Below are 26270 nucleotides of genomic sequence, written 5' to 3'. Positions count from 1 at the left end.
ATAAATGACTGGGCTTTTGTTCATAACAAATTTTAAGCATACCACAAGATTTAGGTAAGGTCGAATAGTCTGTTAGGAGTGAAAACTGTCACACAGCCTATTGAAGCACATAAACAGTTTAAGTAGGTACTTAAATTGTTTACCTTAATCAGGAAAAGCCTTGTGAGGCTTTGAGAATGTCCTATTTTGTAGTCAAGATATAAAATGCTTTCTAATGGGATTGAAGTTTATGAGGGGAAAAATATTTCCTCTGTGAAAGGATATTTGTGAGAGGAATTTCAATTGAGACCAATACATTAACCAGTTCTCTAAGCATCCCCTTCTGTAGTGTTTTACCATGGGTGAAGATAGTTCTGAAAAAAATACCTGGAAAATTAATAGGAATATATGATCAATTCACTGAAATATGTAAGTGAAACCTGAAACATGCTTAGTGCTCATACTTCAAGCTTGCCTGCTTTCAGATGTTCCATAGGGTCAAATTAACTACTGTGGGTTGCTGTCAATGGCTGGCAGCAAGCATATTGCTCAGTAGATCCAAATATGACATTTCAAATTGTTATTTAATCTATACAGAAAGTAGCGATTGTCACATCTTGATTTATTTGGTATGGGGAGATTGATAAAAGTTCACTCTGCTGCTTTCAGAAATAACAGAATGTTATTGAATCAAGTGAGGTTCATGCAGGGTGTGCTAATGCAGCTGTAAATTAGAATTACAGCCCATATGGTGATAGGTCCATGGTGGAATGGTCTCTCTAATCTCACATTGTATTTGCTAAGCCGCCTTCCAGGAGAGGTATGCATATTATGAAATATTTCTGTTCCTTACATTAATGTATGAGTAAAGTACATGCTAGTGCTCTCTGGGAGGCTCTAGAATCCATAAAGATGTAAAATATATGCTGGATTGTAGTTTTATTATACTGCCCAACACATGTTGAATAACAATTTATAAAACAGCCATAATTTTTTCTTTTCAAAGTTGACATTTTAGTCTTTCTTTAAATTCCAAATTTAAAAAAAGAAAAGGAAAAGGAAAATTAATGTCATGACAGTTTTTCCCCCTTCTTTTTGTATGAATATATACTCTGTGATATTGAACTTTCTGTCTCAGTCTGTACAAGTGCTTCTTGTCCCAGAATAATTTAGACACCCTTGATCAATTTCATTCAAGGCTTTTTTTTTTTTTTTTGCAAGGGGCGGGTATTTCACAGATATTAAGTTGCTCCGAAGTTTGTAATAAGATTTACTAAGTAGAACAGACAGAGAACTTATAAAACCCTCCATAGCAGGAAAGGTGCAATATGACCTCACACCTTGGCAGACTAGACAGGATTCACATGCACGATCGATCCTGAGATTCAGATGCAAAGTAAATCTCATTTGTATCTGCTCTTCACAGAGCTACCTGTTGGTTGATCAGCCTTTGCTCTCCCTCCGCACTAAATATCTCCCTTTCTGTGGCACCTCAAATCATAGTCCAATAATGCATCTGGGCAAATTTAACAATTCACTGCTACAGAAAGTGGGAGCACTACTCCTTCCTTGCCCCTCCTGCCCCATACCCGTGCTCCTGCCATTGTGTCATGTTCCCTCCTGTGTGCTGTGGGCTCAGCTCACCAGCCCTAGAAAAAAAAATAATTTGCTTCTCTGGAATATTTTTCTGGGTTACTGAGTGGAATTAGTTCATGTCTTGTGAGTGCCAGGGCTCTCACAAGGGAGTGGTGAGTGTGTTTTAACAGCAGCAGGGTAGCAGCAGTGAGCTGCTAGATTGACTCCATTTGATTGTTGAATTTTATTTGAAGGCTACTCTGCTTCCTGCAGAGATTATCCACACAGGAAGATTTGAATTTCTCCTGATTGATATTGTATCTTCAGTTAATTTGACTTGGTTTTCCTAGAGTGTCTGTTTCAACATGAGACCTTGCAGCTGATAAAAAGCTGTCTGTAGATAAGGTGTAGAAAACACAGGCTTTGCCTAGAAAAGAAAGGATGCTGGAAATTCATGAGGTGAAAAATCATGCCACAGCCATTTACTGCATGCTTTGGTGGACAGGGTGATGTAGTGCATGTAGCTACCAGAGAGGCAGCCACATCACTTGCCTGCTGGAGATCCTTGCGCCCAAAGGTGGCAGAGGGGGAAGGCAACACAGCTGCCATTTGTTACTCATGTCATGACTCTGGCAGGCAATTAGCCCTGGGCCTGTTCTGAGAGACTGTTATTACCCTGGAGATGTGTCCCTTTAGATTCTTGAAATGATCCTATTGGGCACAAAAAGCTGGGAATACTATTACTGGAAAGACATTTCTTAGAAATTGAAAGAAAATGAAAGAATGAGGATGGAAGACTTCCCACAATTAAATGTGAAGCAATCACAATTGCAAGTCATATTTAAAAAGCCACAGAGTTCTAGCTAATATTTAAACTGATTACAACAGCTGAAAATGATAATGATTCTTCTACAGGATAACTGAATATTTTCAGTATTGGTAAAAATATTTCTGTGTGAAACACTTCAGGCATTGACAGATTAGACTCTCAGGGATTATGCTATATATTTAGTTAATGCTTGGCTTTGACATGTATAAAATAATGATGGCAATTCTTTGCAGTCTTGAGCAAACTGGAGTCGAAAGAGTGGAGAGTTCATGACTGTTTTTAGTCTTTCTTAATGAGAGAGGTTCACAGATCCCACATATGTGTATGTATATGTGTCCATCCATCTCTTGTCCTCAGTAACGTTGATTGATTTTTAAAAAAAAATCAGAAGGATGATTGCACAGAAATAAAGACCTTTTCATGAAAACAGGCATATAAAAAAACACTTGCTAAGTGCAAGTATAGAAAATTAGTCCAGTTGTTACTACATCCCTATTCAGAATTCATATATCCAAGTGAAACAGGCTACTTTATCCTTAGGTAATTAGAGGTCACAACTTTTTAGATACCAGAAAGTCCAACCAAGAAGTACAAATGTGTAAGAAACAAGGCAGTTGCTACATTACTGTAAAGACACAAAGCCAGATATTTTGCTTTTCATACAGCACCTTCTGCAATATTTACATATTTCTGTGTGTTGGGAGTTAATACTGGTACACAGCTAAGAGAGAGACAGTGCAGTCTACCGAGAATACTTTGTTTTCAATTTGGTAATGAAAATTCCTGTCATAGCCATTTTCATAGCTGAAGACTATGACTAAGTGAAGCAGCATCCAAGTCAGCCACACCACACAGTAGAGGAACATATGAATGTGACTGCCCCATAAAAACATAATTTATACAGAACAAAGGAACCTTTACAGGCTACAAAGCATGATATAAAAATTGGAGCCGCATCAGCTGCCTTTTGATTTCAGCACTGCAAATTGTCTAAATTGCACTTTGTAATTAAGCACCATTATCAAGCCACTGCCAAAGAAGATACATTGAAGGTCAGAAGCAAGCACAGCAGCATGAATCTCCTGAAAGCTGAATTTCCCTGCTAAGGAGCAGTGTGAATTGACCTGCATTGCTATGACCAAAATTATTACCATATTCAAACTTGCTAATTTAACTCTGTTTTGGGTATCTCTGTGCTACACCATAATTTGTCACATAAACACTCTTGACTGAGTCCTGGTAAATAAATATAATAGGGTGGTACAGCCTATTTCAGATATCAATTCAGTATCTTAACATTCCTGTATATACTGTGGATTAGATGAGCTGGAACAGAAAACCAGTAGAGACTTCTGACCTCCAGCAAATCAAGAAATGTCAACATGTTGTGGTGTTCTGGACAAAAGAGATGATTGCATTCTTTTTAATCTGTAAGGATCCTCTTTTCACTGAGGTGAAGTTTTCCTGCAGGAAGCTTATCAAAATTTCACATTGTATAGAATCACTGATTTCTTTCTTACATTTAGAAAAGTAGAATTGGATAAAAGGTCTTATTATTGGTTGCTCACAACCAGTTTCAGTTTAAAAACTTACAAGCTGCAAATTTTCCAACACATACACTTTGATGAAGTTTAGTATAAAGAGCATGTATTAAATTTAATACTACTTCAATTAAGTATTTGCATTTCCTCCATAACTCTTCATTTATAGTGCATTTATTGATGAAAATATTTTACTGTGGATAATCAAAGAAATTGAAAGCATTTTGTTGTGGTGAACCCAACACAAAATGTACTGAGCAGCATTCTGGATTTGCAGAACAGGACAGTATAACAGAACCAGGTTTATAAATACAACACGTTTCATGTTGTGGAAACATTTCCTAGTACCTAAGGCTTACCTGAAGCCCCAACCCCTCCTGATATCTGACAGAGTTTTCTCATCTCATTTCTGCCCCATAAGTGGCAAGTCCTCTTATTCAAGTGTCAAGTTCCCAATTTGCATCAATTTAGCTAATTCTAATGAATCTTTATTGACACAGAAGAAAGAATATTCCAGTGATTACAGTCACAGGCCATTTCTGTGATATTGAGCAGTCACTTGAAGGCAGAATTGCTAAAAATGTAGTAATCAGTTGGTAGGATTTCCAGGACCTGTTTGTCATAGACAACAATATAAATTAGGTACCTGGTCATTTCAAAAATCCTGTCTACGTGTCTTTGCCCAAGTTCAAAATGCAGAACAGTTGCACTCCAGGATTTTATGTCTTGTGTGCACAGATTTTCTTTGCATGGAAACCAAGGCATAGGGTGGGGAGAGGGAGATGTTCTACCCAGAGATTGCGCTTGGATACAGCTGACACACTGGGAAGCACTCTTGCAGCACTTGATGAGACTTCAAATATCTGCACAGTTTTAATCTTCCAAACAAAGTGTCAAAGTATGTTAAAAAATCAAGCTCTTTACTGCTCTGGGACTTGTTTCCCTATCAGTAAGACAGAGTAAGTAATCCTTTTCTCACATGGCCATTATAAAGAAAAACACATAAACAACTTTGCAGAGCTCAGGAGTCATACAAACACCAACCAAGAAACAAGTGACTGCATCGGTGCAGGGACTGTATTACCGACAGGGGAAGAGAAGGTATTATTAATCCTGCTATAAATGAAGCTTTGTGCAGAATGTAAGTTCCCCCATTCACAGGGCAGTAATATTTGCCTCTGGGATCTGAGCAATTGGTAGAATCTTCCTATTCTGGTATTACTAACAGGCTGCCTCTGGTATCTTTTCCATCCCAAATGGCTACATAAATTCTCACCAACAACTGCATACAAACATTTGATCTTGGATTTTCATTTTTCCAAAATAACATCCAACTTACTCCCAGTAAGCACTATGGCTAAACTCCACTTTTCCCCTGGACTGTGGGAGTTATTTATAGTGATAAATGAGAGGATTTTTGAGAATACAGTCTCTATAGAAACTGGTGGCGGAGTAGACCAAAGAGGTTTCTTAGAAGAAATTCCTGCTCCTCTGTCTTCGTAGATGGTGCCAGAAAGAGCTTGAGCTCGTTGTTAGCTGGGAGTGCAGGATGCATTTGGCGTATTTGGTATTATTAACTTCTCTTCCATGAGTCAAAATGTAAAAATTCACAATTGACAGTATTTACTTACATAAAAAAATATTTTTGCAATTTTATTTCAGCTGGTTCCATTTGTTCATATTACTCACATTCCAAAAACACAAGGGAAGTTCCAGCACACACACACAAAATTGCACTAAGATGGTGCTAAGGTTGCTGACTCTCATGCCTAAATAACACAAAAACTAAAAGTACAGGAAATCCTGAGTTAAGGCTCTTTTACAAACTTTAGACATAATTTCCTTTTTCATACATAATACTTCCTTCAGTACTGGTGGAATCAATTTGTGGCTGGCTGTTCTGGCACTGGGACAATGATGTGGCAGCAGAATACAGCAAATCTGTGCAGACCCATTTCATTTCCACTTATATGTGTGGTATTACTATAAGGCCAAAGCTTTTAAAAGCAAGTAGGGATTTTGAGTACTTAAAGCTGAGATGTCTGAAGTGCTTTCATTTTTGGAGATCGCTGCCAGAAGAAAAACTGAAAATAATTTTAAAAAATTGGAAAATCCTACATGGAGTATGAATCCTGATAAGAGATGCAGTCTCAGGTATTGCCGGTCATGGTCAAATTGCTTGTTGTATAGAGATTTTAACAACTTTCCAATGCCTAATAATTCACTTTTCTCAAGGGACCTCATGAAATCCAAGTCTTATAATAAATATCAGTCTTTCCCTGAAGGGAACTCCTGCTGTGAAAGATAATAGTAAATTGCATTAGCACGTTTCCTGTAGCCAAAAGGGTCTGCACTATGGGTGCAATCATTAAAAGCCCCTCACCTACTGAGGTGCTATCAGTCTGGGAGGCAGGTTGAGTACTTTGAGACCTACCAGTGAATTGAACTTGCTGCTGGGAAAGGAAGCAATAAATGTTTAGATGCTGATAGTAACATTCCTCACTATTTTAGAACAGGAAGTTAATGAGCAACTTGTAGCTAGAACAGCAAGGAGTATCCCAGTAGTCATTCTGGATTTGGTTACTGCTTGGAACTTGCCCAGTATAGCAAGGACAGTGCTGCAACACATGAGAACCATCGTCTTGTGTTTTTTCACTCTCACCTGCCAAATCCTTCCTCATCCCCCAAAACCCAGCCTCCTTTGGCACTGCTCTGGCACCAAAAAAGCCTGATAGCAGAGCTATAAAAGACACCCACTACTTTGTCATCTTGAGATGTTTTAAAACATATTTAACTGTATATTCTAGTCTCAAATAGCACAAAGATTTCAAGACTTTCCTTAACAATAAAACCCCTTTTATAGAATGGCAAAATCAAACCTGATTAACTAGATAACAATAAAAATTATATATACACTGAAAGTGTTCTGTTCACATAGAGTAACAACTTCCTTGATGAATGGTCCATAGTGAAGTTATTTTCATTTCATATTTCACCTAAGATGATGCAGCACTGCAGCTGAAGGGGTGGAACAAGTTGTGTCCCCCAGTCAGTGAGAGGCATGTACTCACTCTGGTTCTGTCATATCATACCTAAGAAAAACACAGCTGCAAGGTGAGTCAGTTCAACTGGCTGATCCAGTGGAAAACTAACTCTGAAATAAAAATGAATAGCTTCTCACTGGGTCAGAATGCTGCATCAGGTCCCTCTGGGGCAGCATGGCTTAGATCTGGTAACAAAGAGCTGAGGGAGAAAAGGGCAGAGCGGGGCCATGTTTTCCACCAGCTGCCATCAGTAGAATCCCTTAGCTATAGCATGAAAACTCACCCTCAGACTCACTGGAGAGGGTTGTGCAGTTTGGTGTAGGGACAGCTGGCATCCTCCTCTCTGTGCACAAGAAAAAGCAGTGGACCACAAGGCAAACAGAACAGAGTGCCACCATGCCCTTACCTGTCATGCTGAAAGCAGGCTGTGACAAACTGTGGCAGACTGCTGAGAAGAGTCGGTCTCAGGCTGGCAGGCCTTAATTAAGTCAGCAGCAGGAAATGGCTACAACAAGGCCTAAACACCTGAGGGATTTAAAAATAGGCATTGTCACTCCACATTGTCACAAGAAGCATATTTAAAATTAGGATGGAATTTAGAAGAGCAGCGTCAGGAGCCATGCTGTCCCATCCTGTTCAGGAGCTGAGCAACTACGTTTTGCAGAAGTGCTGAAATGCCTGTCATGTGCAGTTGCACTCATCACAGATCTTTTCAGCAGTTTGGCTCGTGAAGAAGAAACCTGTACTGATGCCCACCCTTGACAAAAGAATGAGGAAGCCTATGTCATCACAGGTTGGCTACTTGTCCTAGACAGTCATTAGAGGCCACACCAAGAAATACCTCTTGTCACTCTTTTTCCTTACTTTGCACATCTACATTAGGTGAAATGGATTGTGATCCTCAAGACACTTCTTCCTTTTGACAGTAAAGTGAACTTATGATGATTAGCTCAGGTGCAGGTGTCAGTTTCTGACAGCAGAAGTTAAGTGAGATCCATCTCATCTGAGGAGCTGTCACATTCTGTCCAGCTGTAGATGATGACATAACATCGTACTGTGATCCAAATATTAATAGGAGTAAATGTAGTGTGACTCAGAATCACTTGGTTATGCTACTTCTGTCACCCTATTTCCTTAGAGGCTTTCCCTACCTAGTTAACCTCATATCAATCTCAATGTGTCAAGACAAAGCTACAGAAATTTAATATCTGCCTTAATTCAGCACTGTAAAGGGAGAGATGGACCATATTTCCTGGATTTCGATAACAAAATTTTGGTAATAAAGGATCAGAGCAATTAATTTCAGTAACCTTTCTGCAACTGCCTTGTATGTTGCTTTGTTCAATTTAGTCCTGGAAGTTTGAAGAAGCTGAATGTCTAGTGTTTTCCCAGGCATGATGGTGAATCTCATCATCAAGGAAATGTTACCCTAATATTTACATGAAATGGCCTCTCATTTAGTTTAAATCCACACATTCCTGTTACAGCTTCCTTTACAGCAGTAAACAATCTTCCCCTCTCTTGGTATACTCCAAAGATTTTATGCCATTACTATATGATGTTTGGTACTTGGTGATTTAGGTATATCTGTGTGGATCTCTTTACAAGACAAGCCAACATGCCATAAAAGTGCTACTTAGCAAAATCCTCCCTAAAAAAAATTGACTTAAAAGAAATCTGTTTTTATTTGCAATCATACATGCTTTGTGCTACGCAGAATTTATCAGTAACTCCTGGAGCTTTTACAGTTAGTTTGGGTTTAGAATCCTTTCTTCATACCAGCTACTGGTAAAGGGGAACAGCTCAAGTACTGCTTCAGATTTGCCCCGTTCTGAGCCTTCAACATTCTTCCTCAGTTTTCAAGCATACACAGTATGCACTCTAACGATCTTAATTTTTTTTTTAAAGCAGTAGAAAAAATACAGAAGTCAAACCCAACTGATAAGTCAATGGAAACAAAAAAAGAGCTCAAATACCAAGAGGCTTGCTTCATCTTTACAAGCAGAAGCTGTGCATCAGCTGAGCACTCAATATCCAGAGTTCTAGATGATAATAAATGCAATGGAAAAGGCAGAGATGGGACTCTGAGTCTGAGGTCTTGACAACTGACAGTATTTGGTATTTGTCTTAAAATCTCTGACGCTGGTTTAAATTCGGTATATAGTTTAGATAATATGTAAGTGAAGTGAATTGACTTTATAGTTACAGAAAAGGACTCGAATATATTGCAAAATACTTCCAAAGCTGAGAAACTGGAAGAAAAATCACCACTTTCCCACCAACTGTCTTTCAACCTCACATATTTTGCATCACTTTCTTGATTTTGTGAGACCCACTTTGAGATCTCTGAATGGCTGGAGCTATCCATATGGCAGTAAGTGAGATTATTTTATCATAAATAAAATAATGTCCTTTTTAATGAAAACAACACATGCAAAGTAGCTTAATTGTTACAACAGCTCTGGTATGAAACTTGACACTGCAATGACAGCAAACCCATGAGTTTTTCTCTGACAGCTATAAAAAGAATTGTTTCTCCAAATTTTAATGGACATTATAATATAGATAGGACTGAATGCACACATGTCTAGTGAGGTTGTCCAACATTTCCCATTATGAGACTGTTTCCAGTAATTTGCAACTTTGCCAAAGTTTAATTATTTGTACTGAAATTCTCCACACTGAGCATCTGCACTGGGCTGAATTTGGCTTTTTTTGGAAACAAACTACTCAGTCACTTCTGAGATGAAGGCTAAGGCAAGATATATTTTTCTTGTAAAAACAACATTTTGATGAACATTTTGGGGGCTACTACCACTTGTAGAGTGGCTTAAAATTGGGTGAAGGTTTGCCTTTGTGTCAAGGATGTACTTCTCTCCGTCTCTTAATAGAACTTGTTAAGTTTGGCTAAGTCCTAATCCTTTGGGGAAAAAATAAAAAATAAAAAGGCAGTTCACACATGCTCAGTGAAAAAGTCTCAGGTGTCAGCAGTTGCATTTCTCAAAGATTCTGTAATTATATAACATGTTCCAGACTGAGGCTGAGCAGGATTTTCCTTGCAACTGCAGCTCCACGTCATACTGGGCCACAGTCCAAATGAGAGTGCAGAAGCTCTATTTCTTCCACCTACTCCAAACAGGAAGTGAGAAGGAGGAAGCTGCACTATTTAAAAGCAGAGCTTGCAAAAAGCTGATCTGCCTGGAGATGAGGAGCAGACAGGAACCAGGACACCAGAACACAGAGTCAAAGAGGAGGGAACTGAGATATTTATGGTGATAGAGACAGTAAACTGCACATGGAAATGAAGACCAGATTCAGAGCCAGAAAGAATGAAAAAATGTTAAGAAGAGAAAAAAAGTTGCTAAAACATTGGCAGCTGTGAGAATGACTGAAAGATCCACTGGGTGAAGGATTGGTGCTGGGAAATCTACAAAGAAATTTATAGTTGAGAAGGGGTCCGGAGAGAGAGAATAGATTAAAAGTTAGAAAGGAAAAGAACTAGTGGAAGGAACCAAATGTGCTCAGAAATGAAAATGGAGCTGGAATGAGGACAAAGTTTAATGAGAAAATAAGACTGAGGTAGTGACTTGTAAAGGCAGAAATAGTTATGCTTTGAAGGAATAAATTCAAGCATCTATGTCCTGTGGATGGGTATTCAATCTGGACCTTGTAGCAGAGCCCAAGAACTTTGACTTCAACAATTCAGTCATTGTTCAAAATTAGGTTAAAAACTGTCCATTAATTTATTTTTGTTTGTTTGTTTGTGTTTGGTTTTGGTTTTCTTTTTTTGTTTTGTTTTGTTTTTGGCATCCAGATAGGACAGAAAATATTCCTAGTTTAAATGTCAGGAGGCTATGCAAGCCATCTACATTTTCCTAACCCATTGACAAAATCGGCACATTTAGGCATGACAGCTGGAAAATGTGGGAGATTTTTTTTTCTAGCATGAAACAAACAAAAAAAAATTATCTACATGTGGAAAAGCTACAACATTTTTAAGACTTCAAAGCAAGGAATTATAAATTAGGAAATGGAAAAACTGAAGTTGTACAGTCATGGAGACTGCATGTTTGCTCTTTTGTGTTCAGGTGGACACAATTGCACAGTCATATGTTTAATTATATGTTTAATTTATTTTACCATGGTACTGTACACCTTCTTCCTCAAGATCCCTGTGTAGTTCTTAGCAAGCCACCTCCACCAAAAGCTTTTCACAGGTGGTACCTCTTTTTCTGGATTCCTCACTCACCTGGCTTAGAATGATCTGGCTTACACACTTGAGGAATCCACTTAACAAATTACAACTTGAATAAATAAATATCTATGTTATGGCTCAAGATCACGCACCTTGAAGAGAACACCGTGAACTACAGAACAGTTTTAACCTCACCTCTACAGAAATCAGGAGTAGCAATATCACTTTAATTCCTAGACGTGTGCCATAATATTATATGTAAACATGCTTGTGAGGCACTCAGACATTACAGTGATGACAACTACTGGAAATATCAGGAGGAGATTAATCCTTCTGTTGTTATATAAGATTTTAATACTGTGAAATAAACAAGGCAAAGAGTCTCATACTGAACAAGGACAGGAAAACAAAAAAAACCCCCAGATATATTCTTAATACCTGTCACCCCTGAGTGCTGACTGATGCTTGAATCTTGAAGACAAAAGCCCTCTATGAATATGTGACTAAAGGGAGATGAGTAAAGTTTACATACAACCTGACTTCTGGTATTTCCTATATTTTGATTACTTTGCAGCTTTAATATCGTTCTGAAAGTCTATAATTTAGTAAGTCTTATACAAACATACATATCCTTAGGAATCCTGCATATTATAATCACCAGTCTCACCAAAACCCCAAGATGGCATTATAGTTTTGTTTTACAAAGCTGTTTGAAAACAAACATACTTTTTTTTCTGAAATGCTCTATGTAGTTAAAATGCTTCAAAACCTTTCTTTTCCCTCCTTTCTGTTTCCACCTCTCTCCTTTATTTCTTGAAAAAGCTTTCTTCAAAAACTGCAGGACTAGTTCTGGCTCAAACAGCTGCTGAAACAGCTTGGATTCAGACATTTACCACAGCAGATTTGCTTAATCAAACAACCATCAGAGCAGCTTTGTTCCAAGCAGTTGCCAAAAGCCTGTCATGCTACAACTTCAAAAAGCTGCTCCGGCAGCTTTGCTGCTCACCAGAGATGCTCATCATGCATGGAGGTGACATCATACATTTCTAAGTAGGAAATCCAGTGATATTAATGTTCAGTATATGGGTACAGTTTTATCCATCTACTTAAGGCATTTGTAGTAATGAATGCATTACTTTAGAGTCCATGGCCACTTTATCTAGTTTATATCTTTCGCAAAGATGGTGCTACTTTGTCCTAGATACTTTCCATGGTTGGCCTCTGTCCAAACATGAGTTATTTCAGAGTTTGAAGAAAACTCTTCCAGTAACTTTAAACACAAACCCATCAGAATCAAAGACTAGGAAGCCTGCTGTGTGGTCATTAGATTCCAGTCATCACCAACAACTGCCACATTTTTGCGCTTTCAATAGATTTTTTTGTTTCACCTCTATTAAAGCTTTAAGTGAAGGTGACTCTGATTTCCTGAGGCAAACCTACTCCAGGGGGTCTGTACCCCTACCTTCAGGAAGTTTATCTTGTCTCCATGGACTGGTAGAACAGTGAACATTTCTCTCTAAAACACTTCTCTCTAGAAGTCTTCTCACCTTTAGGGGACACAGTAAGAGTTCTTTGACTTTAGGTTCACCAAATGTGTTTTTTTTTTTTTGCTTTGCAATTATTGTCACTGCTATTCTCACTTGTCTGGAGTGGTTGACTCCTTTCTTGAAGAGCAATGCCCAGAGCTGGACACTGTAGTCCATCTGAGACCTTGACAACTATGAGAAAAGTGGAGGGATTACCCTCTGTGATTTGTAGGCTGTGGTCTTATTAAAAGGACTCTACACATAGTTAGAGCCAGAGAGGATAAGCACTGTATCCTAAATGTCACAGGCACCTAAATCTCACTTGGGAACACTCAGTAATAATGCAGGGATACATTGTCAGCTATTAAGATTGGATTTTGAACATACAAAAAGTTCTGGTAAGTAGAAATATTTGTAGCTTTAAAAAAATGTACACAACAATATCTCTTAATAGCTTTACTATCTGTGGCATGAAGCACTAATCTGTTCTTGTGAACCTACATATTTTGGAAGTTTAGAAATAACAGCTAAACCATAGCAGATAAATCTTCTAGTTTAATTCAAAGAGACACATGTTAACTGTGTTAAAATTCTCATTATTTCTCAGTTTTCTGTCATTCTTTTTGCAAATTATATACATTAGCTACCTTAGCTTTCATGACAGGTGCCTTGTTTGGGTCTATGTGTCATACTGGGCATTTTCTGTCATGCTTCTTTCCTCTAGATGGTCTTTACTGGGTATTCTTAGCAGTTTCTACTCATGCTTTGAGAATAGGATAGGATAGTATACAGTACTACTGTCTCATTATTACATCCATTGGGAAATGCAATTTTATGTTTATAAGATTGGTAAACTATCCCTAGAAAGCTGTGATGCTTTTTCTAATGGCCATTCAACTAGAGTAAGTCACCAGATCTCTTTTGGTAGTACCACTTCTTGAGTGCAAAATACCATCCAGAAATGGGTAACACTTCTGTTCATTTCAAACTTCTGCTTGCTCCTTCCTTTCATTATTCCTCCTTCCCTTCATTATTTAAAATACAGTCTTGGCAGAAAATTCTCTTCAAGCCTCTATTTTTCACTTTCACTATTTTTCAATGTGTTTTGTGTTCCATTTGGGAACTTTAATTGCTTTGGAATGAGAGATGATAGAATCACAGAATCATCAAGGCTGGAAGAGATTCTCAAGGCCATCCAGTCCAGCCGAGCGCCCAGCACTGCCACTGTACCCTTAAACAAACTCACCCAGCTTCATGTCCAGACACCTCTTAAACACCTCCAGGGATGGTCACTCCACCCCTCCTGAGCAACATAGGTTGACCACCCTAACAGTGAAAAGTTGCTTTCTGATATCTAATCTGAATCTCCCCTGTCTCATGTTAAAGCCATTTCCTCCGGTCCTCTCTCTGCAGGCACGGTAGAAGAGACTGCTCCCCACTTCACTGGAACCTCCTTTCAGGCTGCTGTAGAGAGTATTTGTAGCATTATAAAATTGTAGCATGAGATTTTGCTGTTCTCTAATTACTGTGCTCTTTATGCAAGTAGTATAAGAATAAACAGTAAGATTTAAATAAGATCTTACAGTGAATCATGTTGATGGTGGAAAATATTAAAACTGCATCTTATTATTATCATTTACATACTACTGTAGTGATCAGGATCCTGTTGTGCAAGAATTGTGAAAACACACAGTAAAAGGCCAACCTTATTCTGAAAAATAACAGCATAGCTGGGTACAATCTTTTTTATTCTTTTTATCATAATTTCCATTTTAATAGAGGAGGAAGTCACAGCATGAAAGCAAGTTACTTGCAGATCAGAGGAATGTGCAAGAGACTGATTTTGAATCCAGAACCACTAAGTCAAGTCCAGCTCTTTAACTGCAATTCACTTGCACAATGTACAGCAACAGCAAAACAAGATTTAAAAACCTCAGACCTTTCATTTTAATAATTCTATAACTGCCCTATCAAAGAACATCCCTAAACTAACATGAAGAGTAAAGAGCAAAGACAGAGTAAGAGTATAATAGAATATATTCCAATTATACTAAAGTCATACCAGTCCACCCTGGCCTGGGAAAATCTTATCTCAGAACAATGAGTTATAAACCAAGCTTCAGACTGATGGATAAATTAATCTTTCTATGGTATTACATCTGTAGGAATCACCATGACTGTGTGTATCTGGTAAACTTCATATCAGCTGTGCTGATTAATTTAAATATAAATAAATCAAATGGAGTTTAACTGAGAAATAATTATGGAAATTGGATTGCATGGCAACAGACTGGGATCTGAAACTTGATAAAGCATATTGAAGTACAGCTACTACAGAACAGTTAGGGGCTAGGATTCTGTCCAATCTGCAGTCCATGGTTCATGGGCTCTAGCCTGTGTTGCTAGCCAAAGTCAGTGTTTTGATCTTCTGCAGTTTTTCCACATAAACTGATTCCCATAAGATGTACTCCTTGTCAAAATACCACATCTGTGGAGTTCAGCCAGTTATGAAAGGACTGTGTCAAGTTGACATCTGAGAATACTGAAAAATGGTGGTTATCTTCTGGGTAAAGTGCCTTCTTTTGACAAGTTGCCTTTTTCCTGTCTTTTGGATCCTGAGAATTTGGAAATTACTGTTAGGTAGGAAAATTACACTCAGGTAAAGATGTTTCCAGGTTTCTTCCTGAGAAAAACTCAAGTCTGATGCCTTTTCCCACAGCGTGGCTCTTTCCTTTAAGTAGACAGTCTGATTTCAAAATCCCAACGTGTCTCTCCCTAAGGAACAGGTAATGCAAAGATCTATCCCTCTCTCTGAGTCCACTCACGTTGGCTCCAGCCCTCTGAGCCAGCCACCACCTGTTGTGGTTGGAAAGGACCAGCAGCAGGGTCTCTGACTGGCATGCTAATTGCACAGCAGAGCCGCACTAGCTTAGAGCAACTCAGGATGTCTGTAAGCGGGATGCTGGTCTCAGAGGACGATCAGCTGTGGAATACAGGGGACCAGTGAGCACTGGACAGAGGAGGAAGATGATGGGAGTGTGTCTGCTTTACAAGCAAATGCCTCTCACAGCAAAATTACTGTCTTACTGGGAAGTGAATTTTCAGGCACTAAGGGACAGAAGCAAGAAAAATAATGTAAGTAAATGGCCCAAGGGTTCTGTTCCCTCTCACTTTTATTTTTCCCATTTAACACTGCCTACTCTGAATGCATATGATGCTATTATATCCTCTATGTTTTTTAAAGACACTGTGAGCTAGATCCCTGAGGAATAGGCAGCCTCACACTGCATGTTTTAGAATCTTTCATATGACTTTCAAGTGTCATATACTAGCCCAAAGTTACAGGCCTACAAGCCCAAGGACACAGAGAATTCTGAGCAGAAAGCCAACAAGGTCAAAAAAACCAGTAAGTGTATGGAGACCAACGTCTCTGAAGGACTTAAATACTTAATCCCAGGCTACAGCAAGAAATTCCCTTCTCTTGATGTTTGCTAACTATCTTAAATCACGGTTGGGCTCACAAAGCCAAAGCGGGGCCTAGCCAGAATCTCAGTTTTATCCAATAGCTTTGTGGTTAGTTTGAGGACAAATAAAGAGCCATAATTCCTCTTGTTGAAGCTGCTTTACTTCACTGAGAATAATTAAATATTCATTAGGCAAAAGAGAGAGCAATACTTTATTGCCTAACATTTGAGGCACTCAGCTCCAAGAAAAGAGGCCTCAGTGCCTGTGTCAATGAAATTTTAAGTATCCCATATTAAGTAATCATGAGGGCAGGGACTGGGATTCAGTCCTCTCTTTACTTAGGTGAGAGAGCTAACCTCTGAGCAGTATTGTAACACTAGTTTTTCTATTCCTTTGGTTTCTTCCTTGTATCTTTTTTAGCAAACATTTTGCTACACTATGCACATTGGAAAAGTATAGAAAGAATGGACGTTGTATGCCTTTGCTCTGGAAAGCAGACTATGCCTAAAGTTAAAAGGATCTTGGAAGGTTTGAAATACCTGTTAAAAAGACAGAGGCATGAACAAAAGAGTGTCTTCCACGTCTCAGTTGAACTCTTTAGCTGATAAGTGAAAAGATAGGAGGAGTGATGACAGATCCCTGGCCATGTTTCCTTTTTAGCCCCATCCACTATGTCTCTACTCAGAGTGTTTTCTGGATTGGATTTTGAATGCAAGCTAGGGGATGAAGTAGATGAGAAATGCAATGCTCAGACATCAACCCTCCCAGTTTCATTAATTTAGCCACTTAGCAAATACAATCTATTAAAATCCATGGACTTAGAGATTTTATATGGCAAAGAAGCATCCAAGTGAGGACTTTGAGTGCCTATATTTGGGATTTAAACACCTAAATATTCCTGGGGATCCACTATATACACAATATTTGATCATAAATGTTCAGTAGCTACACTTTTGCTTGCTTCAGTACTTCAGTGTATTTCCTTTGCTTGATTTCAATATACTTTATCTTTTAAAGCTATCTATTTTTGTCAGATCATTTCCGGGAGCCAAAGACCAAATAGCTGTTTTTTAATTCAGTGAATACGTAAAAACATAGCTTGAGCAAAATGATAGGTTGTCCTGCTTAGTAATAGGAGTGTTGACTTAGTAATATGATTTTACTTGTCATTATTTTGACAATCCTTGCTAAGCTTCTGTAGCATGTGTATATCACCTTCTGTAATGGTCTCCCAGCCTAAAAATTTTGTGTTGCTGTGATAATGTATTTCATAAAGGAAGAGACATTATCAGCTTGAACAGGATGATTGTACAAGGTTGGAAGCACTGTAGAAAATCAGTGTAGTTCTAATTTCATCAGAGCTATTTTCACTGGGCTTTGAAAAAAATGGATGCTTTATTTTAAGGATGAGCTAGCACACATCTAGCAAGTCCATACCCTAACTCTGTTTTGATTAGAAATAGATTTGGACAGTGCTTTGGACTATCATTCAACTGTCCTTGTGTTTGCACCAATCAGCTCAGCTCTTGTACAAAGAAACCATCATCTAAGTGGGAAAATAGGGCATCAGGGAAATTCACAGATACAAAATAAGCTGAAATAACCGGTTTTATGTGAATATAAAGATCTGCCTACATGGTTAAGTGGAACCAAAATAACAAAATGGCTCACATATTACACTCATAGTTATGGTAGTTCAGATCTTCATGAGTGCTATAATTTTAGAACTGTGCTCAATTGTGAAATAACTTAGATTTTAAAAGTGCATTTTTTAGAAAAAGGGCAATCTTTTTTGGTATAAAAGCACTCACGAACAGTCAAAGTCCTGCATTTAAATAAGGCCAAATTAGTTTCTTATATATTTGGCATTAGCTGTTTATACAAAGTTAAACAGACACATTGAGTACAGTCATTAAAAAAGGCTGTTCCTGAAAGCTCTCCTGTAGTCCTCTGCCTTTGGACTGACAGCGTCTAAGGTCTAAAGTGTTCCTCTAACTGGAATGTTTGAAAAGTGAAATGGGCCAAAGAAGAAAGTTCAGATAACACTAAAATATCACTGATAGTAAAGTGGGAAGACCTGTCGATGGGTAAGCCAAAACCCCCAAAATATTTGAGCTATCTTTCATTTTATGTTGAAATAGAAACTTTAAAAATACTTTTATTCTAAAACCACTTTATTTCTGCTTGCTGTGTACTTAAGGATTTCAAATAAATCTTTTTTGGTTTTGAAGAATTTCTTGGGCGGCTGAGATGAAATGGGTGTGGACTTTGGCCATTAATCATAGGGTTCAGTTTTTCACCAGAGCATCTTTTCATAGAAATATTTGATCTCAATAAGCATGTGAAGCAAAAGGAATTTCAAGCTGACTCAAATTATTTCCTCTTTCCATTAATGGGCAATTCTTTTGCCCAGTTGCTCATACTACAAATGAATCACCATTTTTTTAGAGCAGTTGAGATCAGGCTCTCTCCTTTAAATATACAAAAAACAAATGTCCCAAATATTCCCCTGTAAAATGTCTCTTTTTGGGGGAGGAAGGAAATCCTCATCCTATATATGCCACAGAGCAGCATCAGAGAGATGCAACCTAGGTTCACTAACCTCAGCAAACACTGCCTTGCCTGAGCTTGCACCTGCAGCCATATCAAGTTACTCTCAGGAAAATACCTTCTTAACTTTAAGAATGTGCATATTTTTCACTGTCTGCTGCAGAACTTGAGTATATGTTAATGAGCTCCTTTGCACAGGGATGATTTCCTGAAATGGGACCAAAGTCTGTTATCAAGTGTTACAAATTCCACAAGTTCCAGCTCTGCACAACCTTGAAAACGTTGCAAGAGACACTTGTTACAATCCCCAGGCTGCACCTTCTTTAATTAATCAAATAGACCCTACAGATCAGAAGAGTGAGGAAACTCTACAGTTGGAGGAACTGCTTTCCAGGGGCGGGGCTGGAAGAGGCTGAATGCTTCAGATAATTCAAGGTATGACAGCAACTGTTGTAAAAATATTGTGTGTGGTTAACCCAATAATATTTGTCAAATTCCAGCATAGTCAAATACAAGTGCTGCTGCATAGTCAAGGCTAAACCAGTAATTTGCAACCTGTCCTTGGTCTTAGATGCACTTCTGTCATCTTCTATAATAAGTGGGAACAGCCCTACTTAGAGCAATGAATGTTTTTAATGATTGAGAACCAAGTGCTTTTGTAGCAAACTACATTAGGAATATCTCCAAGGAAACAATGGGTTTGGTTCCTATGTGCACAGCATATTTTAGAGCTGAGTCTGTTTGGTGACTGATAATGGTTATCACAACTATCAGCTGTACAGAGGGACTGGGACATCCTTCCTGCTCCATTTAGCAGCTCAAGAGAATCACAATGCTCCTGGGCTGTGATGCCAGCCATAGAGAGAGCCATGGACACAGGTTCACTACTTCATAAGGAACTTCATTCACATACCTGCTGAAAGCCCTGCCTGCTGAAAAGTCAAAGTGACCATACAATGTTTAGTGTAATGAATAAACAAATACTCTGCAATAATTTGCAGGCTCTGCCTGAAGACATGGAGAGGAGGAAACTCTCTCCCTTTCCTATCAAATGGTGGGACAGCCCTATAGAGCCACCTGCATGGGCTGTGCAAGCAAAGGTGCAACTTGCTGGGGTATGAGGGAGCTGTGTTACCAAGTCAGGACTTCACTTGACAAAGTATTTTATCACAGAGAAAATCCCTACATGGACTCTGGTATATAAGACAGTGTGTAGAAATATCACTGAACTTACACAGTTGCTTCCATGTCAATCATACTATTTTTGAATTGTATCTATTTTCACCTATGAATATTTACCTTGGTGCATTTTAAAACTATACACAGACAAGGTTTAAACACAACACCAACATACAGTAATAAGCTAAGTTTATTCTGCGTTTTTGGGAAGCTGTTGGTATTCACTAGCTAAAAAATTTCTCTTCTTTTAGTAGATATTGAGATAATTCTTATACTGCCAAGTTAATTTCCATTTTGGGGCACTGAAGGTTGTGGTTCATAGTTATGCTTAGAAACTTTCAATTAGATTTTCAGCTATAACTAGGCCTAGCAGTAAACTCAGGAAGAGGCATGTTTTAAAGACCTTCTTACTCCAGGATTACAATACTTTGTGATAATTTAGGTTTTTAAAAACTGATATAAACAAACAAAAAAATAGACTTCAATGTATCTAATATACTAGAGAACAAAGTAGCATTAGTGTTGCCAGCTGAGAGACTCAAGTATAAAAGTGATATGAGATTTCAGGCCCCAAAAGCTGAAAAGCTTTGCAGATGTGATGTGGTCATTCTCTGTTGATGCTGGTGGTCATGCTGTTATCACAGCACTGTTCCCACAGCTGTCATTGGAGTGATGCTGGCAAAGCCTTTGCTGGAAGACATCTGCCTCGCTCTTCGAAGTGGAGTTGAAATGCTATGATGACAGCTGCACAGAAAGTGAAGAAAAAGGGAAGACAATAGAAATCCCAGAGAAATATTGAAGATATAAATGGAAGCAACTATGGTAACTACTGTCAAGATTCAGACCAGAATTTCAGAGGAGTTAGGAAATGCAGCTGCAGAGATGCCATTTTTTATTTCAGTAACAGTGCTATAAACCTGGAATTAGGTTAAGTGACTCTGTATTTATACCAATGCAATCAGAATCTGCCTTGGATCCCTCAAGCAAATTCAATTCACCTTCCTAGTCTATTTATGCTGCCATTGCTCTTCACAGCATGATCACACAACATGCACATGATGTGTCAATGCTACAGAAGAAGTTGACTGCTGAACATAGCACCAACTTCTATGAATGTTGAGAGGAGAGGTTGCTTTCAGTGTACTTTGATGTTAGTGTACCATTTTTCATTGAAAGTATCACAATGATGCATCAATTTTCATCTCTAAGAAACATCCACTGTTCTGACAGTTAAAAGATACCTATTACAACATAAAAAAATAGTATTTTTGTTGAGAATATCAGGTCTGGTTTTTTTTCCCATTGTTCTGTATGTTAAGCCTTACTTTCATGTAACTTAGTCACAGTGGAAAAGATGTTTTAACTGGTATGTATTTGTTCTAAAGGCTTGGAACATAGCAAACACTTTAAGAATACATACATAAGCTAGATGAACTCAAAGAAATACCAGCCATTCTTCTGGACTGCCAAAATCATGAACAGACTGAGGCATTGCTCAAATATGACAACTGACAACACCTCACATGCCAAATTGACCACCCTCCACACACACACTTTTCAGGTGCAAAAGATGAAGTTGCAGCCCAAAGCTCAGCTCTTTTCTGCAGGTGAATCGAAGTTGAATGCAACAAAAGCTCACCTCTCTCCACTGCCCTTACAGCTCTGCTATTAAAGAATCCATACACAGGGGCATCCTTGCCTCTGTGCTTGCTGCAGACGGGATGGTGCTGGAAAACTGGAATTTTGAGGGACACACAACTTGAATTTGCATGACTTAGAACAGATGGAGGATAAGAACAGCCTGCTGTGCATGCGACATTACCTTACCTAACAGTATGTGGCAACATGCCAAATGTGTGGGTGTCCTGGCCCTCAAATATAGGAGGGGAATGATTGCTACCTTTACAGGCATAATACCTTGGTGTATTTTCATGTAAGGAAGGCATTTACTTCCTTTTTTGGGGCTGGGGCTTGGAAAAATACATGATGGTACATATGCCATGACAAAAAACAGTCACACTCCTTCACAAAAAACTGTTTTTTCTTGGATGCCATAGTAGCTGTGGCTGAATAATTACACAAAACAATTTCACCACAAAGTAGACATATGTGAAAGTATGCAAAAACACAGGGGAGACAATGAGAGAGTTTGCAAAGATTTCTCTGTGTTAAAAAAGTAGAGTTTCCTGCAAAAAACTAATACTTAACAAATAAAATAGTGAAAGAAAATAATAGAGATGTCATAAATCATAATCACAGTACCAAATTATGCAATAGTCGGTTCTTATGGCTATCCCATTTTGTAGGCAAACATCTGTTAATTTAATTTTTTTTTTCTTTTTCTGAGCATTCACATCTTCCTACTGAGATCTGGCTTGGATTATTTTCGTAAACTCCTTTACAGTTTCTGTTCCCAAAACACAGTAGTTTTGTTGTGGTGTGGTTCCTCTGTTTCTTGAGAATACAGAGGGCCCTGCTTGTGTTTTCTAGCCCAGTTTCCCTCTTCACATCCAGCAGTTCACTCTGAATAGCTGTGATAACCAAACTCAGGCAGTAGAAGAACAGGATCATGTTCCCTAGACATGAAAGTTCTCGCTGTTCTCTGGCTGTTCTTGACAGAGAGCCCTAATTGTGTCAAAAAAATGTAACAATGAAGATGCTGTTATTTTCTCAGGATGATGCTTCAGTGCATTAAATGTGGATTATTTTTTGTGAATAGCTTCTCACAATAACTCCATGTTCACCTATGTTCTTCCAGAGACAGAGTCCCTGGGCTTCAGGTTAAGTCTTCATGGACAAGCTCATTTTCACCTGCATTCACCAGGGAACAGAAACAGTATCAAGCAAGAAGAAAAGCAGAAGTCCTCAGCAAAGGTGAAGAGTCTTGACAGTATTAACTGAGAAATGGAAAACTGAATATGAAACACTATATATACTATAGCAATGATGATTTAGTCAGACAAACATCAGAGGATAATTCAAGACCCTTGAACACCATCTCAGAGGTGTTATTGAGCTGTTAGATGCAAGGTCAGTCTTCCATAGGAAAGAAGAAACAAAGGAGTTAACTTGAGAGCAAAATTCTTGTGAGCAAAGAGACCTTTCCTTTTTGAAAGGAAAATTCCATGCTTTCCCTTCTGGTTGGCCTGCCGTAGTGGATATGCTTTTGGAGTACAGCATGTACAGTGCATAAGCAACTATTGCCATTCATGGTTGGCTTCCAAATCAGCAGTGCTTAAAAATATGAAGTGCAAACTTGGCTCTCTTTTCTATCTTGGGTTTTGTTCTTGTTGTTTTTTGTTGTTGTTGCTCTGAAAGAGTATTTGCTCACTTTTTTTAAAAACAAAAGATCTAATTTTAACTAAGTGGATATATCTCTCCTTTGTTCAATCAAAATGCTCTTCCTTTCCTTCTGATGTCAGCATCAGACAGTAGGCAGTTTCCTGTAAAGAAACAGCACTGTAGCTGACTGTGTCTTCTCCTGAACATATTAAATATCATCTCAGACCACCCTTGGAGAAATACCAGAAGAAACAACTCCACTAGCACAAATAGAGTTACTATTCCGCTCAGGCTCTGTGTGAAACCTGCTCTAGAAAATGTAATTAAACTGAGTGACAAGCTAGGATCAGCCTGAGAACTTCACATTTATCATGAGCAATCATCAATCCTAATTAGCAAAATATTTCATTTTCCACACTTTCTTCCCAAAACAGAATAGCTTGTTGGAATTAAAAGACACGGCTGTGGATATTGTTTATATTATTTCAGTGTCTTCATGTGCTGGTGGCAGAATAAGATACTCAAGAGGGATAGCAGTAAAAACTTTCAGCGTGGATGAAGATGATCATTACTCAGAGCCAAGCAGCAGGTCAGGATGCCCTTGGACATGGATAACATTAACAATGTGGAAATATTCAATAATGGTCAGAACAGCTGTGAAAGTGTGAGCAAATAGCTCTCAGAAAACACAGGGACAGGATGACAGCAGGAAAGCTCAAAGGAAGACTTCTTCACATTCAAACCCAGCCTCTCTCTGTAGCTGTACTCTCCTGTGCCATCAGATTCACACATACTGTGGCTGCAGTTTAGGTGAGTCATACATACTGCATGAGGAGGACAGACCAAAGTTCTCAACCTTCAAGCCTATGAATAATTATAAATGTGTGTCCATACAGCAACATTTTAGATTGATTTAGTTATTCAGTATTCATAAAGAAGTATAGAAGAATTGGAGCAGGTATAAGAACCCAAAGCAATCTGTCAGAAGAAAATGTGTAAGTCAAACTCACCTCATGAGCACATAAAAACCCATACGGTCTCCTATTAGCAGCAAAGACAGAAAGTCCACAGCTCCAGTTATTTCTTCAGACATAACTTCATTTGACTTCTGGGCACCTGACCAGTGAATATCCCTCAATCACTCATTTTTGCAGGCACGACCTCTTGCTGGTAAAAATGATCACATCATGGAAATGAAACCTTTCCTAGTATCTTAACCTATGTATTTAAGAAGGGTGGACAATCAGTGTTTTCTGCTTTGTCAAAAGGCTTTAGAAGAAAAGAGAAAACTTACAGGACACATCACTACAGATCACTGGCAAAAACATAATTCATACCAGCCTGGCCTTCACCTGGATGAGACCAGTGGAGACTTGCCAATGAAAGCTCTCTTGCTGTCTTAGGTTTGGGAAAATGTATTGCAATAGGAAACATATCAACAATGTTAAACACAGTTTTGCTCATACTGCAGGGAAGAACAGTAATGCTTGAAACTGTGTCTGCTGGTCAGAATTGCCTGTGAACTGGCTGAGGAGACAGATGAATCAAAGTACTCTTCTCCTTTCTGTTCCTACTTGAAACTTCTCTATAGCATGGCTGAAAACACATATGTTCTTTCTCACAGTGGGGAAAATGCCTCATGTCCAAAATGTTCAGACAACAGTCTCTTATTCGTTCCATACTTATTAGTTGCTTGACTCTAATAAGGTTGTTTTTAAAACAACCCAGTTAAATGTCTTTCATGTTGTATTGACTTCATGTCAAATAATGTTTATATAAATAATCTTTGAGGCATGGGAAACTTGCAGGATGTTTTCACAAAGTCCTTGTAGTATTTATCTCAGGAATTGTGAAGACACATGATGACTACAATAAATTCTAAATAAAATGCAAATTTATGAAAAAGAAAGTTTGGGGATCTTTTCTTCAGAAATATTTTGCACTTTATTTGTAACAGGATTTAAACACACTTCATCCATTCCTATCTTTAATCAGAAATCCTGTGCTCTTGGATACCAGGGTTTCTTCAGTTTTCATTATTAACAATTTTACCCACCAGAGATTTTCCTATTTTCTTCAGAATTTCTCCTTTTTCTTACTTTCCAAAGTTCTTACTGAAAGCCTTCAACAAATCAAATACTTGTCAGCAACTTCTTTTATCTTCATTTTAAAAACCTGTCACCTCTGTTTCTGTAGAATGATATTTTAAACTAGTCTAGAAGAGTGATTTATAAGCATAGAGACTGCTTTATTTGACCTCCTTCACCTTGAAAGGACATGTAAAAGGAAACAGACATTCATCTTCTGCCATTTCATGAGCTCCCAAGCTCCTTTTCATTGAGAACAGGACATGATCGTTTATCCTGAGTAAATTATTGCAGGTTGTACATGATCTACTACCTCCATAATATATTGTGTTTTAACATATTTTTCTCAAAATGTATTAATATTAGATGCAGTATCTGGTAATTTTTTGGGGTTTTTTTTTTCCCTTTGGTGACTTTCCAAAGCATCAGTACTTGCTTCTGCCTTTATGATATTTCACTTTGTCACTCACATGGCCAAATAAGCTAAAATAAAGGTACCCAGTTTTTTCTTTCAACTTGACAATCTAGATGGAAATTATGCAGTGGTGGAAAGGCAGTTTGAAAGTTTTGAAAAAATATATCTCTAATATCTTGTGGCATCAGGAGCAGCAACAGTCAGATATAATGAGTCATGTTGTGTTAGTTTCAGTGGAATAAGTGAGACTTCAGTCATAGGTGTTAATGTGTTCTCTCCAATGTAAAATGTGCAACCATTTAACATGGTTTGTGGTTTTAAGTACAGAAAGTTTAACCTGCTCAGTCACGTGGCAGCTGCACTAGAAATTCATGCCAAATCTGGAAACTACTGATACTATTGATTAGTGTGCGCAAAAACAAAACACAAAGCATTTGAAAATTGAAATCAAGTGGTTAAACAAGACCAACTTAATCATAATCTGTCAGACTACCTTTCCTAGACACAGGTTATTAATTTAGAATCCATTATGCTATCCAGAAGTCCTTAGCACAGCAAGAAAGTCTTAATTTTCTTATTCATCTCTCAGATCACAACTGTAGG

At 38.2% G+C, this 26270-nt stretch overlaps 2 long non-coding RNA genes across 2 annotated transcripts in view; one reads left to right on the top strand and one right to left on the bottom strand.

Annotated features, from left to right (window-relative positions):
- LOC147655692 (uncharacterized) overlaps positions 1-26270 on the bottom strand; it is a 146016-nt gene that overhangs the window by 33184 nt on the left and 86562 nt on the right. Inside the window, exon 2 of the long non-coding RNA XR_015290145.1 lies at positions 7375-7493. This is a non-coding gene — a long non-coding RNA (uncharacterized LOC147655692). The remainder of the gene's footprint in view (positions 1-7374; positions 7494-26270) is intronic.
- Positions 15626-25074, top strand: LOC147655693 (uncharacterized). The gene is made up of 2 exons (XR_015290147.1): positions 15626-19139; positions 22642-25074. It is a non-coding gene; the product is annotated as an uncharacterized LOC147655693 (long non-coding RNA).

The sequence above is a fragment of the Cyanistes caeruleus genome, chromosome 1, assembly GCF_971803275.1.
Source record: "Cyanistes caeruleus chromosome 1, bCyaCae1.hap1.1, whole genome shotgun sequence".
Lineage (NCBI taxonomy): Eukaryota > Metazoa > Chordata > Aves > Passeriformes > Paridae > Cyanistes > Cyanistes caeruleus.
This window is presented reverse-complemented; position numbering and strand designations above follow the sequence as displayed.